This window comes from Marmota monax, unplaced genomic scaffold (genome assembly GCF_021218885.2).
Source record: "Marmota monax isolate L192 unplaced genomic scaffold, Marmota_monax_Labrador192_F-V1.1 WCK01_AAM20220418_F8-fsc01078, whole genome shotgun sequence".
NCBI lineage: Eukaryota > Metazoa > Chordata > Mammalia > Rodentia > Sciuridae > Marmota > Marmota monax.
Window position 1 is genome coordinate 3591 of NW_026692844.1, and position 17094 is coordinate 20684.

The 17094-nt window shown below is 39.9% G+C and overlaps 1 long non-coding RNA gene across 1 annotated transcript; it reads right to left on the reverse strand.

Moving 5' to 3' along the window:
* Positions 1-2490: 2490 nt before the first annotated feature.
* Positions 2491-14092, reverse strand: LOC131424339 (uncharacterized). The gene is made up of 3 exons (XR_009227138.1): positions 13976-14092; positions 3144-3258; positions 2491-2691 (listed from the first exon to the last, which is right to left on the reverse strand). It is a non-coding gene; the product is annotated as an uncharacterized LOC131424339 (long non-coding RNA).
* Positions 14093-17094: the final 3002 nt, after the last annotated feature.

The window sequence follows — 17094 nt, forward strand, 5'->3', positions numbered from 1 at the left end:
AGAAGCTTTGGTATGGATATTTTATCATTATTATAGATTACAGGCAGCCATTTCATCAGATTTAGATCAACAGTATAGATATTTTATTAATATTAAAGTTTTATATTCTGCTATAATTATTATATTACTATGAAATTCTACAAGGCTGCTGTATTATCAGTTTTTGGTGCTATAATATGTATGCACTATCAGTATTAAAACATCACTTGAAGCTATTACATTAATTTCAGAGGCCACAGTGTTTATCTCAATATTAAAGGCTACAAGGCAGCTATTATGCCAGTTTTAGATACTACAGTATGGATATTATGTTAATATTACACGTCACAGAGCAGCTATTATATTAGTTTTTGGAAGGTATAGTATGGACATCTTTAATATTAAACACAACAGGCACCTATTAGTATTAGGTACTATAGCATGAATATTATTAGTATTAAAGACCACAGGGAAGCTATTATAATATTTTCTAGGTACCATAGAGCATATCATATTACTCTTGAAGGCAAAAAGGAAGCTATTTTATTTATTTTAGAGTCTACAGTATGAATATAATATAAGAATAAAAGGCTACATGGAGACTATAATGATGCTACATATGGATAAAATTAGTATTAAAAGGCTACAGGACAGCTTTTCTGTTAGTTTCAGAGGACAAAGTATTGATATTATACTAAAGTCAAAGGCTACAGGGCAGCCATTATATTAGTTTTAGATGCTATAGTATGGCTATCATATGACATTTATAGGACACAGGGCACATATTTTATTACTTTTAGATGCTATACTGTGGATATTAGTAGTAAGGACCAAAATTCAGATATTATATAAAATTCAAAGTATGTGGGCTGGGGTTGTAGCTCAGTGATAGAGAACTCACCTAGCATGTGTGAGGTGCTAGGTTTGAGCCTCAGCACCACATAAAAATAAATAAATGAAAATGAAGGCATTGTGTCCAACTACAACTAAAAAAATTTTTTTTAAAACTTCAAAGTATATGCCCCTTTTACATATTTCATGTTGAAGTAATAACATATGTTAACTTATTATATTTTTATGCTGTCACTAGGTTCTAGGTTTTCATTCTTAAAACGTGATCACTACAGAGGAAAAAATGACATTTTGGAGATTTTATTTCAACTCATGATTTAACTTTCCTGAAAGAGTGACTTTATAAAAAATGTCTCTATTTTATTTCTATGCATACATTTTAGCAGCAATATAATCAAATATTTGTCACTGGGACAAATAGTCAAAGAACATCCATTTCCTCCAAGACCTCTACAGGAAGTGGTGAGCCAAGAGAAGCAGAGGTGTCAGATCAGTCCCAGAGTGATATTAGATGCTGCTGTGTTGTGGGAAACTCTACCTTTTAGAAATCACAGGGAGCTATGGATGCCCAAACTCTTGCATGAGTCTAAATCTAGTTAAATTCTAAGTAATCTTATTGTCACTAGCTCATCATGAAGCTAATGATAACTAAAGGATCTATGGGGCTGGGGATGTAGATCAGTGGTAGAAAGATTTCCTAGCATGCAGGAAGCCCCAGAACCACAAAGGAAAAAAAAGAATTTGTGTAATCAAATAGAAAATGAATAATTATTCCTCTTAAGGAAACATGTTGGACCTAAAACACTTGAGACTCTCAAAATCAAAATACTCTCTTTATAGTGTATTGCATAACTACACCATCATGAACAGTGGTGTCACATCATAAAGCATGTTCACATTAAGCATACCATCAAAACAACAAAAAGGCTTTATTGACTGTTGATAAGAAAAATGAACATAATCTACCTTAGGAAATTATTAACACAACATTAGGATAACATTAGGATAAAATGTAATCATGGCATTTCCCACATATAATAACTCTAAAGAATAATACATAATTTCAAAAGAAAGTCAAATTTCTGAAATCAAAAGCAAACTGATACATTTTTAAATGATATTTTGAACAGAGGCAAAACAAAGAGTTCTCCCACAAGAATTCCTAACAACATAAAGTATCATGCTCATTAGAAGGCCCATCCCTTTGTATGCAAGGAATAAGAGAACTTTCTGATGAATGTAGAACTTTAATAGGACATATGGACATGCTTTCTAAATTTTAAAGAAGAAAAATATCTTTTTTTAAAAAAAGCTTATTTTTAGTAAATGTATCTGAATTGCAAAAAAGCAGCTACTGACTTGTCTCTTACATTTTGTAATGATTTGCATCTCAGGAAATTTCATCTATAGTGGTTTTAAATATCATGAAATATCAATAGTTGACATTAAAAATATCATCCCTCTTCTCTTTTAAAATTGATTTGAAATTTTCTTAGAATAATTTCATATGAATTTGGAAGAGGCACTGTGGTATATGTATGTATGTGGAAATACATGACATTTTTTTTAAAAAAAAAATCTTTATTTTTAGTTGTAGTTAGACACAATACCTTTGTTTTATTTACTTATTTTTATGTGGTGCTGAGGATCGAACCCAGGTCCTCGCATGTTCTAGGTGAGTGCTCTACCACTGAGCCACAACCCCAGCCCCAATACATGATCTTTTTAAAGCATACCTCTCATGCTTGAGTCCTGTCAAAGACATCTTCTGTGTGTGTGGTGCTGGGATGGACTCTATGGCCTCCCACATGCCAGGCAAATGCTCTGCTACTGAGCTGCACATCCAGTCTCCAAAGATACCTTAATAAGTGGAAATTAATTTAAATCATTTGATTATGAGCATTTCCAAACAATACAATTCTCTCAAGCAAGCAAATTCTCTCAATCAAAAACAAAGTAAGCTAAAAGTAATTTTTAAAATATTCCTTATAAAAAAATAGAAGTCCACAGAATTAAAAATTCTATAAAGGGCTAGAATGTGGTGCAAAGGCAGAGCATTTGCCTGGCATGTGTCAGGCCCTGGGTTTAATCCTCAGCACCACATATAAATAAACAAAATAAATAAATAAAATAAAAAGATCCACTGACAACTAAAAAAAATATTTTAAAATTTCTATAGAAAACTGAAAGAATATTAATCAAAAATTGAATTAGAAACACCTACTGCACAGAACTGGAGACCTGGAGGCCATGGGGAATTACATTACAAAATAACTCTGAAATAAGAAAATGAATCAATTAGCATACAAAACCTTGGACTGGTACTTAGAGTTCCCCCACTGGATGGGATCCTGGGATCATCAGGGCTCAAGGCTGACTGTCATCTGCCCTTTAACAAATTCTGATTTTATTTCAAATGTTCATGATCTACAGAGAAAATTAAAAAAGAGAAAAGTGACATTTCTAAAGTTATTTTATGGTATATCGCATTCTGATTCAGTCAAGATAATTCATCCAATGCAGGATGTCAGTGTTTACACAACGGACGTTATTTGTGCACCATTACAAATATACTGCCAATTAGCACAGCAGCCAGGGAGCTGCTCATCCTAGACTAGAAGGAACAGAGTCTGGAGGAGGTGGAGGGAATGTCAGGAGGAGGAGGGGGCCTGGAAGATGGGTGGGGTCTGGAGAAGAGGCAGGGTCTTAAAGAGGAAGAGGATTGGGCTGGAGTTATGGCTCCGTGGTAGAGGGCTTGCCTAGCATGTGTGAGGCACTGGGTTCAAACATTAGCACCACATAAAAATAAATAAACAAAATAAAGGCATTGTGTCCACATGCAATTAAAAAAATTAAAAAGAGGAGGAGGGTGAGGTCTGGAGGAGGGGCAGGACAGGAAGAAGGGAAAAATCTGGAGGAGAAACAGGGTCTGAAGGAGAGGGATAATGAGCCACAAGGGGGCAGGGCCTGGCAGATGGGTGAGACCTGAGGGAGGGACAGGCCCTAGAACATGAGTAGGATGTAGAGAGGCAGGGTAGGAAGGAGGGGGAAGGTGGTTCAGGAGGACAGGCAGGGCCAAAGAATATGGGTGGGGTCTGGAGAAGAGGCAGGACCCACGAGGGTCCCTTAGCAAGAGGGTCCTGGAGGGGTGGCTTTTTGCTAATTAAACTCTCCACCAAAATAAAAATGTGTGGCAGTGGTAGCTCAGTGGTAGAGTGCTTGCCTAGCATGTGTGAGGCACTGGGTTTGATCCTCAGCACCACATAAAAATAAATACAATAAATGTATTGTGCCCTTCTACAACTAAAAAAAAAAAAATTGGACAAAACTAAGCAAAGATTAAAGAAAAAATGTGGTTCATTATTAAAAATACAGGGGATGTATTTTTTAATAAATTCTGGCTTTGTTAGAAGTAATATATTTAAACCTAAGCAGCTCAGAAGGCTGAGGCAGAAGGATCTTGAGTTCAAAACCAGTCTCAACAAAAGCAAGGCACGAAGCAACTCAGTGAAACCCTATCTCTATAATACAAAATAGAGCTGCCCCACACCAGGCATCTCCCTCAGACTGCTCTGAGGAGAATGGAACACCAGGTGTCCCTAGAGACACGAACCATAAGGCTCCCCACACCAGGAGTCTTCCTCAGACAACTCTGAAGAGAAAGGAACCCCAGGCGTCACTAGAGACGTGACCCAAGAGAGTCCCCACACTGGCGTCTCCTCCAGATGGCTCTGAGGAGAAGGGAACCCCAGGCCTACTTAGAGACATGACCTGTGAGGGTTCCCAACCCTGGTATCTTCCTCAGGAAACCCTAGAAACATGCCACACGAGGACCCCCAAGACAGGTGTCCCCCTTAGGCTGCTCTAAGGACAAAGAAACCCCAGGCATTCCTAGAGCCATGACTCACGAAGTCTCTAAGCCAAGAGTCCGCTGAGGCTTCTCTGAGGAGAAGGAAACTCCGGGAGTCCCTGGAGGCATGACCCACGAGGGTCCCCAACCTGGGTGTCTCTCTCTCAATCTGCTCTGAGAAGGGAGCTCTGCCCCTCTCTGTGGAGTGACCCAACACTCCAGTGAACTGGGGCTCTCCCGGGTTGGTCCTGATTGGGAAGCCAGCTCTCCTCACTCTCAGGGAGGCAGCATTAAAGATGGTGGCAAGGCCCTGCCCCTTCTTGACCACGCCCCTTTGGCCACGTGCAGGTGCTCCAGACCCAAGCTGCTCACAGCTCAGAGGCGGGGCCTCTCCCAGCTCCCTGGTGAATGTCAGTGCCTTCTTCCACCCTCAGCTGTTACTGAATAAAATCTGTTCCCACTGCTGTAACTAGGTCTGGCTGTGGCACCATGAGTAGTGGAATCTCAGGAGAGGAGAAATGGAGTCCAGGAGACCCCCTCCCTGCACTCCACCAGGCCAAGGGCTGCAGCAGCCTGAGCCAGGTGGGCAGAGGCACAGAGGGAGGCTTCCACAGGGAGTCTAGACCCTCACTCAGGTGCCCAAGGGCAGAGACCACCTCAAAGGCTTCTGGGACATGTAGTCTTTGAGACAGTGACTTAGCCAGGGTCTGCCCCATTTTAGAATCAGGGATTTTAAGAAAATCTGTTAATTCCCAGCCCAGGATGACCACTGTAGGAGGGTAGAAGAACCTGAGCTCAGACCAAATTCCCAGTAGCCTCTGGGACCATTCTAGGTCATTCAGTCTGTCCTGCCTATACAGCTCTCACCATGGATGCCTCTGGGAACTGCAAGCTACACAGATGGGCTTCTCAGGGATTCTGGACAGTGTAGTCTGGTGCTCTACCCACACTGTCTTTGCCCTTCAGGACCATGGAAGCTGTTTGCCATGTGCTGGTCCAGGAACCCTGGAGGACCCTGGCAGTGGACTCTGATGTTCTACCCATGCAGCCCTCACCCCAGAAACCTAGGGGTTGCAAGTAGCACATTTACCCTCATAGTGCCAGGATTCTGGGTAGTGCAGTTTCGTATTCTACAATGCAGCCCAGCTGCAGAGGTCTCTGTGAGCTGCAGGCTACTCAGGCACCCCTAGTGATTCTGAACAGTGTAGTCTGGCATTCTGCCCATTCAGCCCTCACTCCAGAAGCCTATACAGACTTCAAGTAGCACATTCACCCTCATACACCCACCCAGGATTCTGGGCAGTATAAACCAGCCTTCTACAATGCAGCCCCCCCTCCCCTGCAGAACTCTCTAGAAATTGCAGGCTACAAAGTCATTCAGGCATCCCTAGGGATTCTGGACAGTGTAGTCTGATGTTCTGCCCATGCAGCATCACTACAGTGGATTCTGGGAGCTGCAAGCCCCCAAGGATCATGGGTATTATAGCCTGGTGCTATGTTCAACTGTACAGTGACTACTTAGAGCTTGGAGCATCCAGGAATTCTGAGTATTGTAGTCAGTTCTACTCAGTCAGCCCTGACTGCAGAGGTCACTGAGAGCTGTAGGCCATTGATTATTCTGGGTTCTGCAGTCCATCCTACCTAAGGGGACTTCACCATCAAAGCTCTGGGATCTGTGTAGCACAAGCCTGCCTAGACACCCCTGGGAGTCTGTGTAGTGCAATACAAAGCTTGCCCCAGCAGTACTCAAAAGGTAGGTGTCTGGGAGCTGTAGGCCCCCAGGGATTCTGGGTAGCATAGTCCTGTCTTCTGCCTCCATAGCCCTCAGTGTGGAAGCCTCTGAGAGTTCCAGGCCACATGGACACGGGCACCTCCAAGAATTCTAGGTAGTGTAGTTCAGCTCCCTACCCTGTAGCCCTCACTATTGCAGATCCTGGAACTGTGATTCCCCCCTGAGGATTCTGGAGAAGGTAGTCCAGTGTTTTGCCTACATGCCCTTACTGCAAGGGCCATGAGAACTGAAGGCCACATGCTTGACTTGGTACTGAAGACCTCACTGTGGAAGCCTCCTGGAATTGCAGGCAGCACATTCACCAGTGTGTCCCCAGGAATTGTAGGTAGTATAGTCTGACCTATATAATGCACAACTCTCACTTGGGAGGCCTCTGGGAGTTGCAGGCTGCATACTCACCTGGAAAATACACCTCACCAAGGACTCTGGATACTGTAGTTAAGCTCTCAGTCCAAAAGTCCTCACAACAGAGGATCCTAAGAGCTGCTGATACCGAGATTTGTGGATAATATAGTCCTGTGTTTTTCCTACTCACTGCAGAAAATTCTGAAACTCAAATTCCCCCTTAGGATTGTGAGTAATGCAGTTCAATAGTTTGCCCACTCACCACAGAGGATTCTGGGAGCTGCAGTCCCTGATGATTCTGGATAATGCAGTCTAGGGTTTGCCTTCACAGTCCTGCTGAGGATCACAGGAGCTGAAGACCCCATGCTTTCCCTGGTAACCTAGAGATTCTAGGTAGTGTGCTCTAATAATACAACTGTCACCACAGAAACTTCTGGGACTTACAGGGTCGGGGTATATAGGCATCCCCAGAAGTTCTGAGCATTGAAGTCTGGTATTCTGCCCTTGCAATTCTCACCCCCAGAGGCTCATGGGCAGAGCAGGCACCCAAAAGTAATTGGTAGCATAGTTTGATATTTTGTCAATTCAGCCCTCTCTGCAGAGGTCTCAGCAAGCTGCAGGTCCCCAAGAATTATGGGTAGTACAGTTTGTCATTTGACCCATATTTCCCTCACTTCAGAAGGCTCTGGTAACTGCAATGAGGATTCTGTAGTTAGCCAGGATTCAGGGTACTGCAACCCATCATAATCTTTACATCTCTCACCCTAGAGGCTCCTGAGAGCTATTTACTGCATTTTCATGAGCCCTTATCCTCAGGCCTCAGTGAGACTCCAGACACTGGGCCCTCCCTGCACCACTTTGAGGGGGCATTTGTGTCCTTAGACACTCAAGCCACACAAAATACATTGACATACCATGATAATGAGCAGCCAAAGCCTCAGTAAGAAATACAGTTGTTGTTGTGGGGCTGGGGATGTGGCTCAAGCCATAGTGCACTCACCTGGCATGCGCTGGGGCGCTGGGTTTGATCCTCAGCACCATATAAAAATAAATAAAGATGTTGTGCCCACTGAAAACCAAAAAAAAAAATATTAAAAAAAGAAATACTGTTGTAAAATAAGTTCTGCTAAAATATTACCTGAGAAAGTAAAGAACATGGCAGAACTTACTTCTCAGTACAACAGGCAGTGCACAGGAAGCTTCTTCATAATGTTTTCCTCACATGGACCTCAGGCATCCTGAATCCACAGTGGAGTCTCCATGGGTAGGTGCCAAGGAGAAGGAAGCTCTGGTCCTCACCATAGATATATCCACCAGGCATCCCCAGGCCATGATATCTTTATAGGTGTGTCCCAAGGATTAAAAAAACAAAAAACAAAAAAAAAAAATGGTCTACACCTTAGATAGAGCCCCTAGGAGTCCCTAGATGTGGCATCTCTCAGGTGGGTCCCCAGACGAAGGAAATTTGATTAGAGCACAGAACACAGCCCCCAAAAGCAATTGATCAGAGAAAGTGGCCCCCTGCTGGCCACTGTAGACAGTGCAGGATGCTGGGTGTTCACTGTTCAGAGCTGCACCCCCTTGTTCTAGGCACAGTGAAGCTCTAAAATTCATACTTCTGACTATTCCAGGTCATGATTTTGGAAATCAAAAAGAAAAAGAGCCTATCATCCTATGTCTTGATCAGAATGAATGGAGATAGCAAGCAGCAAAATACATGGCCCATAGACAAAATTTCATTGATTTCAGCAATCATGTAGAGGAAACAGTGAAATTTATAAACTGGAATAAGAAAAATTTTAAAACATTAATATTTCAAATAGAGACCCCAAATTTGAAGTACTTTCATGTAAGTCTTAAAGTACAATCATTCTTTCAGAAAATCTTGAAATGTTTAGAAAGAAATCAAATGAAATATAAATAAATGCAGATATACTTTGTTCAGGTCTCAATATAATTAAGATGAAATTATCTCAAACCTGACCTTAAGATTCAGTGCATTCCAGAAATTCCCACCAAACTGTTTTTAAACCTAGACTAGACAGCACTGACCACAAGAGGACACACTTCAAGAAGCCACACATATGGACTCCAGAACCTATCAAAATACTCTCTAGACTTGCATTTTAAATGGGAAACTGTAAAACTCTAGAAGATGTGCATGACCACATGTTTCATGATGAGGTTCTAAATACAGCCCCACCAAAAAAAATCCATGAAAGCTGGGGATGTGGCTCAGTGCTTAAGCACCCCTGGGTTCAATCCCTGCTACCAAATAAACAAACAATAACAACAACAAATCCTTGAAAGAAAAACCTGATAATGTGGACTGTATTAAATTCCTCTGTAAAAAAAAATCATATTAAGGAAATAAAAAGACAAGTCAAAGACTGGGGGAAACGTTGGAAACTATATGTCTAAAACAAACTTGTGTACAAAATATAGTAAAACACTCAACAGTAACACAACATAATGGGTAAAGATCTGAACAGACAATGCACAAGAAAGATACAAGATGGCAAAGAAGCATAGAGATGACTCTTAGTATCACCTGTCATGAGGAAAGCACCAACTAAGACCCCAAGGTGCACTGCACAACTACTAAGCTGCTAAGGTCTTTACTAAGTGCAGTATCAACCATGAGGATGATGAGCAGCCACAGGAACTCTTATGCATTGCTGGTACAGCACACAACAGCTCACCACTATCAAAAAAACTGGCGATTTTCCCCAAAGTTAGACATGGTATCACCATATGGTCCTAAAAATATAGAAAACTGCCTCAAAAATGTATATCTAGATAACAGCAGGCAATTACATATAGTAGTTCTATTCACAATGCCCCAATACCTTAAGCAATCAGGATGTGCTTCAATGGGTGAACAAATAACATAACTGCTATGAACCCATGCCATGGAGGCCCTGGTGTCTCTGAGCTCCCCCAGGTCTCTACTCTGGTCTGGACCCTGAATTGCCTTTACCTTTGCACACCTCACAGAGGGAAAAGTGAATTCTGAATAGAAACACCTGTAAATGCAGCTGATAAACTCAGGCTCAGTATGCAGTTGCTGCCTATGGAAAGAAATTAAAAAGTTCTGGATGTGGGCAGTAAACTCAGAAAAATGCAAACACAACAACCCAAGCCTGCATCTTTGTTCATAGGAGCTTCCTGGGGAACAACAGACAAACATGGAGGCAACTCCAGGATCCCCACAGAACCACATCTAGGGGAGAACCTGGAGGTGGCTGTCATTAGGGCCCCTGTGATCCACCTCTGATTAGCTTAGAGGACATTATGCTACAGCTTCATACCCCCGTCCCAATTTTAATTTCCTCTTTCCTCAGGTTGCAAATGCATCCTGAGCTTGGATTCTGTTGATTGATTAGCTTGTTTAGTGTTGCAGAGAGCTGTGCCACTACCTAGTCCTGATGCACAACCTCAGAAATTCACTGTTCTGGTTATTCAACATACATTTGCATATTTTAGCTAAAATAGAGCCCATCATCCCATGTTTTCATCCATCAGAATCTTATCTTTATACCCTAATCTTTATCTTTATATCCTACAGTTACCACCCAGTTAATCCCTATCAATGGATAATTAGGTTAATGCTTTCATTAGGTTGGTGCACTGATGCAGGTTAATGCTCTCAGGATCCAGTCATTACACATCTAAATTTTCTCTCATTGACTCACATATGAGATTTTTAAAGGACAACTCATATCTAAACCACAATAGCTATGAATACCATAAGAACATGAAAGGACACAGGGCAGCTATTATATTAGCCTTAGATGCTACACTATGGATATCAAATTAGTATTAAAGATTATAGGGAGATACTATTTTGTTTTAGATGTTATAGTATATATATTATATTTGTATTAGAGACCATAGGGCAGCTGTTATATTAGTTTTTGATGCCATGTTGTGAATATTATTTTAGTATTAGAGGCCATGATGTGGACATTATATTAACATGGAAGCTGTTGTATTAGTGTTCAAGTCCACTCTACAAATACTATATTTGTATCAGAGGCCACATGTGGACACAATAGCATCAAAGACTACTACATTAGCATTAGAGGCTGCACATGGACAACATGTTAGCATTATCACTCCACCATAACAGTATTATGACACTGCCATATCCAGGAAGGTGGCACATACCCTCTGGTGGTCATTAGGACCCAGCACAGAATGCTTCAATTCAGTGGTGTATGGGCACCCCCTGACATTCCTGAAAAATGGATGAAATTCAGTACTGTATCTAGATTACTCAAGGCCATGATTTTGGAAATTCAAACTAAACTGAAACCCAGTATCCTTGTTTTTTAAGAAATGGTGATTGAACAAGTTATTCAAACCATATTGAGTGAAATGAATGTAGACAAAAACAGAAACTCCTACAAAAATTAACTCATAATAGTCCATAACTAAAATGTGGTAAAACTAAAAGAAATCTGAAAAAAAATTAAGAAAATCTATGTGATCTTAGATTTAGTGATGGTAGTGTATATTTGTTTCTGGTATGAGGGGTTGAATGCAGGGCCTCACACATGCTATACAAACTTTCTAATACTGAACTACTTCCCCAGTCCTTGATGATGAGTTTTAACTACAATACCAAATACCAACTGACTGAAAAAAAATACCAATAACATGGACTTTATAAAGTTCAATTTTTACGAAGTGCACTGTTGCAGGCCAACAATCCCAATTACTCAAAAGGCTGGGGCAGGAAGATTGCAAACTTGAGCCCAGCCTAGGAAATTTTTTAAAGGATGGGATATAGCTCAGTGGTAGAGCACTTGCCTAGTTTATGTGAGGCCTGGGGTTCAATCCCCAGCACTACACACACACACAATTTTTTTTCCTACTCTGTAAAACATGGCAAATAGTTATACAAAATTATGTTCAGCATCCCATATCATCAGGGAATCATAAATTAAAATGATAGTGAGGAAGTATGGCACAGCTATTAGAACTGCTGAACTCTAAGAAACAGCAGTGCACCAACATCTGCAGGATGTGAGATACCAGCAGTCTCAGGCATTACTAGGAGAACATGTGGCATGGCCACTTTGGAAGATGATGTGCCAGTTCTTCCCAAAGCAGAAAAATCAAATCTATGACCCAACAGTGTCCCTATAAATTATCTTCATTTAGAGAAATTCTTTGAAAAAGTATGTCAAAACAAAACTAGCATGTAATTATGCATAGCAGCTCTATGATGCTGATCAGATCATAAATAAGAACGTCCTCCCATAGCTGAATGCATAACCAACACAGAATATAAAGGAATGAACTGCCACCCTACACAGAGACATAGATAAATCCTACCTGGTACACTGTTAAATAAAATAAGCTAGGCTGAAGAGGCTACATGCTGTATGGTTTACCTTTTATGACATTCTGGAAAAGACCAAATTATAGAGGAAAAGTTGTGCAGGATGAGGCCCAGGAGCCTCCCAGCACAGGAGTCTCCATCTACATGGAGTTGGGGTGCACCACCCTTCCTGTGGTTTTTCTCATGACCATCCTCCATCCTGAAGCTGCCCTAGAGCCCACCAAAAGTCCTTATTAAAGCACAAGCCCCTCCTAGGCCCCCAGGAGATTCTACAGGATTTAGGAGCTCTGTGCAAATAACCAAGGTAAAAGAATCAATATTAGAACAAAAAATGCTCCTAACACCTCTGTCACTCAGAAAATATGAAGATTTTAGGAGTGCTGTACCAGGAACTGGGTGCAGAGGCTGAATGTGTATTTTTTTTTTTCTTTTAGTTTTTGGTGGACACAATATCTTTGTTTGTATGTGGTGGTGAGGATCGAACCTGGGCCACATGCATGCCAGGAGAGCGCGCTACCGCTTCAGCCACATCCCCAGCCCTGAATGAGTATTTCTTATTATGTCAAAGCCCATAATCTGGAGCAATAATAAATTCATTGCTCATAATGAAACAATGAATTAATTATATGTCAGAAACTGGGAGCTAGATGGGGTGAGAAGTTATGATAAACAAGGGGTGAAGGCAGAGGGATCTATGTCATAAGGGGTCAGAATCCACTGACTGCAGATGAGTATAAACTCACATTTTGCTTAAAACATTCACAGATGGTTCCACATAAACATAGTTATAACTAGCGGATATGAAAAGATTAGAATACATATACACTTCTTTGCATTGTCAGTTGTGTGGATCAAGATGCAAGGTGAAATATGTTTTATAGACTTTTTTAAAGACCTTTATTTTATTTGTTATTTTTATGTGGTGCTGAGGATTGAACCCAGTGCCTCACACATGTCAGATGAGTGCACTACCACTGAGCCACAGCCCCTGCCAGATGAAAGATTTTAATATCACTCTCTAATCAAAGGAGCCAGGACTCTTTGAAGAAATGGCTGATACTAAGAGTAAGACAGTAAATATATAAGTCAGGGTAATTTAAATATCAGAAAGAAAAAACTTTGGGCCAAAACCAGAAAATATGTTAAAGGACAACAGGAGATAATGGAAAGATCTCCAATGGAAAGAATTCCCAATGGTTAAGGTAGGGATGAATTGAGCAGCAAAGTAGTATTTTAAAAAAAGGGGGGGGGGACAAAAAACAGCTTAAGGAAACTATCCAGATGACTGATATATATAAATGACTGAATACACAAACAAATGAGGTTGAGTAGAAACCTCTTGTGCAGAAGAATTCCATATAATTGAGAGAGACACAGTCATCAAGGAGGTAGAGCTAACTCTCCGATCCCTAAGCATGGGCTCTGCATTATGACTTCCTCCAGAAGAACAGACAATGTGGACATGCAAAAAAAGAGTAACCTCACAGTAAGAAACCTGAAAGGCCCTTCTTCAAGCAGGTGAGCACAATCAATACTACCATTTCACCTTGAGGGCATGAGATGATAGAGCTGCTTTTCATGTCAGTGACCAGCTTCCCCAGTCCAATAGCCCCAGGCTAAATATGAGAAACACAAGGAAACCTGAAAGGCACTGCCTCAGCAAGGTGAGCACAGTCAATACTAATATGACAATAAGGACAAGAGATGACAGAGCAGCTCTTCACCTCTGTGACCTGCCTCCCCCAGACCCACAGCCCCAGTTTAAATATGAAAAAAAGGAAAATTCAAAAAAAATTCTAAAAAATACCTGACAAGTCGTCCTCAATGCTCTCAAGGTTATCAGAAGAAGGAAGTTCATAGAAACTGTCACACCAAGAGAAGTCTATGGAGACATGATGACTGGATGTCATGTTGGCTCCTAGATGAGATCCTAGAACAGGAAGACACAGAACTGAGAATCCAAAGGATATGTGACTTCAGTTAATGTTAACATACCATTATTTTTTCTTCATGACAAATGGTCTAAGATGTTAACACTTTAGAGACAGCTCACCAAAGTCATAACAAGGGAAGAAACCAGGTTGAGGCTACCTGGGAAATCTCTGCACTTTCTTTTCAATTTCTGTATAAAGATAAAACTAAGCCTGGCATGGTGGCACATGCCTGTAATCTCAGCATCTTGGGAGGCTGAGGCAGGAGGATTTCGAGTTCAAAGCCAGCCTCAGCAACTTAGTGAGGCCTTAAGTAACTCTGTGAGACCCTGCCTCTAAATAAAATATAAAAAAGGGCTGGGGATGTGGCTCAATGATTAAGTGCCCCTGGATTCAATCCCCAGTACCCCCACACCAAAAACAAACAAACAAACAAAAAACACCATTAAATTACTCTAAAGTAAATCCTTAGGACATGGTTATATTTTCTCAAACAATTACTTATTTAATTATTCATACAGTTAATTACTGGTAACTGACACTCTTAGCTAGTTCTGTATTTTATTATGAACATTCATAACACAAAAATCAAATAGTTCTAACTAATATAAAATTCAAAATATGTGCTTCTTTTACATATTTCATGTTGAAGTAATAACATAAGTAAACTCCTTATATTTTTATGCTGTCACTAAGTTCTAGGTTTGCCTTCTTAAAACTTGATCACTAGAGGGAAAAAAAATGACATTTTAGAGATTCTATTTCAACTCCTGGTTTAACTTTCCTGAAAGAGTGACACTATATATATATATATATATATATATATATATATATATATATATATATATATATATATATATATATTATTTCTATGCATACCTTTTTAGCAGCAATATAATCAAATATTTGTGACTGGGACAAATAGTCAAAGAAATAGTCATCTCCTCCAAGAACTCTGTAGGAAGTGTTGAGCCAAGAGAAGCAGAGGTGTCAGCTTGGTCCAGAAATTATATTAGATGCTGCTGTGTTGTGAGAAAACACTCTACCTTTTAGAAATCACAAGGAGCTATGAATGCCCACACTCTTGTATCTATGGGACTGGAGAAGTAGAAAGATTTTCTAGCATGCAGGAGTCCCTAGGACCAACCCCCAGAACCACACAAAAAAAGAGAATTTGTGTCTTATTTTTGTAATCAAATAGAAAATGAATAATCACTCCTCTTAAGGAAACATGTTGGACCTAAAACACTTGAGACTCTCAGAATCAAAATACTCTCCTTACAGTGTATTGCATACCTAGACCATCATGAACAGTGGTGTCACATCATAAAGCATGTTCACATTAAGCATACCAACAAAAAACAACAAAAAGGCTTTATTGAATGTTGATAAGAAAAATGAACATAATCTAACTTAGGAAATTATTAACACATTGGAAACATATGATACTGACATCAAAATCCTCCAGGACAAGCCAGGCACTTTGACTCATGCCTGTCATCTCAGCTATTTGGGAGGATAAAGCAGAAGGATGACAAATTTGAAGCTGACATTAGCAATTCAGCTAGACCCTGCCTCAAAATGAAATTGTAACAAAGACTGGGACATATGTAGTTCAAGGCTTGCACAGCACAAGCAAGGCCCTGGGTTTAATCCCCAGTGCCAAAAAAAAAAAAAAAATTCTCCAGGTGAGACATCTGACAACTATGGCAGGTACAGAACAACGCAGAAGCCATTATGTCAACCTCCTCAAAATGATTAAAGTAAACCTGCACTTTGTTCAGCTCACAATACTAACATGTCTGATTTCTGCTTCTAATAATTCAAATGCAACCATTTAAATATGATCAAAAGTGCATGTACTTTTCTAATGAATCCAACAAATATGAGCGAGATACTCAACTGCATTCTGAAAGTCACCTTATAAGCATATAGGGGCACCAACGTTAGGATAAAATGTAATCATGGCATTTCCTACATGAAATAACCCTAAATACTAATAAATACATAATTTCAAAAGAAAGACAAATTTCTGAAATCAAAAGCAAATTGATACATTTTTAAATGATATTTTGAACAGAGGCAAAACACTTAAGAGTTCTCCCACAAGAATTCCTGACAACATAAAGTATCATGCTCATTAGAAGGCCCATCCCTTTGTATGCAAGGAATAAGAGAACTTTCTGATGAATATAGAACTTTAATAGGACATATGGAAATGCTTTCTAAATTTGAAAAGAAGAAAATTTATTTTTTAAAAAAAGCTTATTTTTAGTAAATGTATCTGAATTACAAAAAAAGCAGCTACTGACTTGTCTCTTACATTTTGTAATGATTTGCATCTCAGGAGATTTCATTTCTAGTGGTTTTAAATATCATGAAATATCAATAGTTAACATTAAAAATATCATCATCCCTCTTCTCTTTTAAAACTGATTTGAGATTTTCTTAGAATAATTTCATATGAATTTGGAAGACGCACTTTGGTATATGTGTATATGTGTAAATACATGATCTTTTTTTAAATTTTTTTCTGTATTTTTAGTTGTAGTTCAACACAGTACCTTTGTTTTATTTACTTATTTTTATGTGGTGCCGAGGATCAAACCCATGGCCTCGCACGTGCTAGTCGAGTGCTCTACTGCTGAGTCACAACCCCAGCCCCAATACATGATCTTTTGAAACTATACCCCTCATGCTTGAGTCCTGTCAAAGACATCTTCTGTGTGTGTGTGTGTGTGTGGGGTGCTGGGATGGACTCCATGGCCTCTCACATGCCAGGCAAGTGCTCTGCCACTGAGCTGCACACCCAGTCTCAAACATGTCTTAATAAATGGAAATTAATTAAAATCATTTGATTATGAGCATTTCCAAACAAGACAATTCTCTCAAACAAAACAATTCTATCAATCAAAAACAAAGTAAGCTAAAAGAAATTTTTAAAATATTCCTTATTGGTGTAATCAAATAGAAAATGAATAAAAAATAGAAGTTC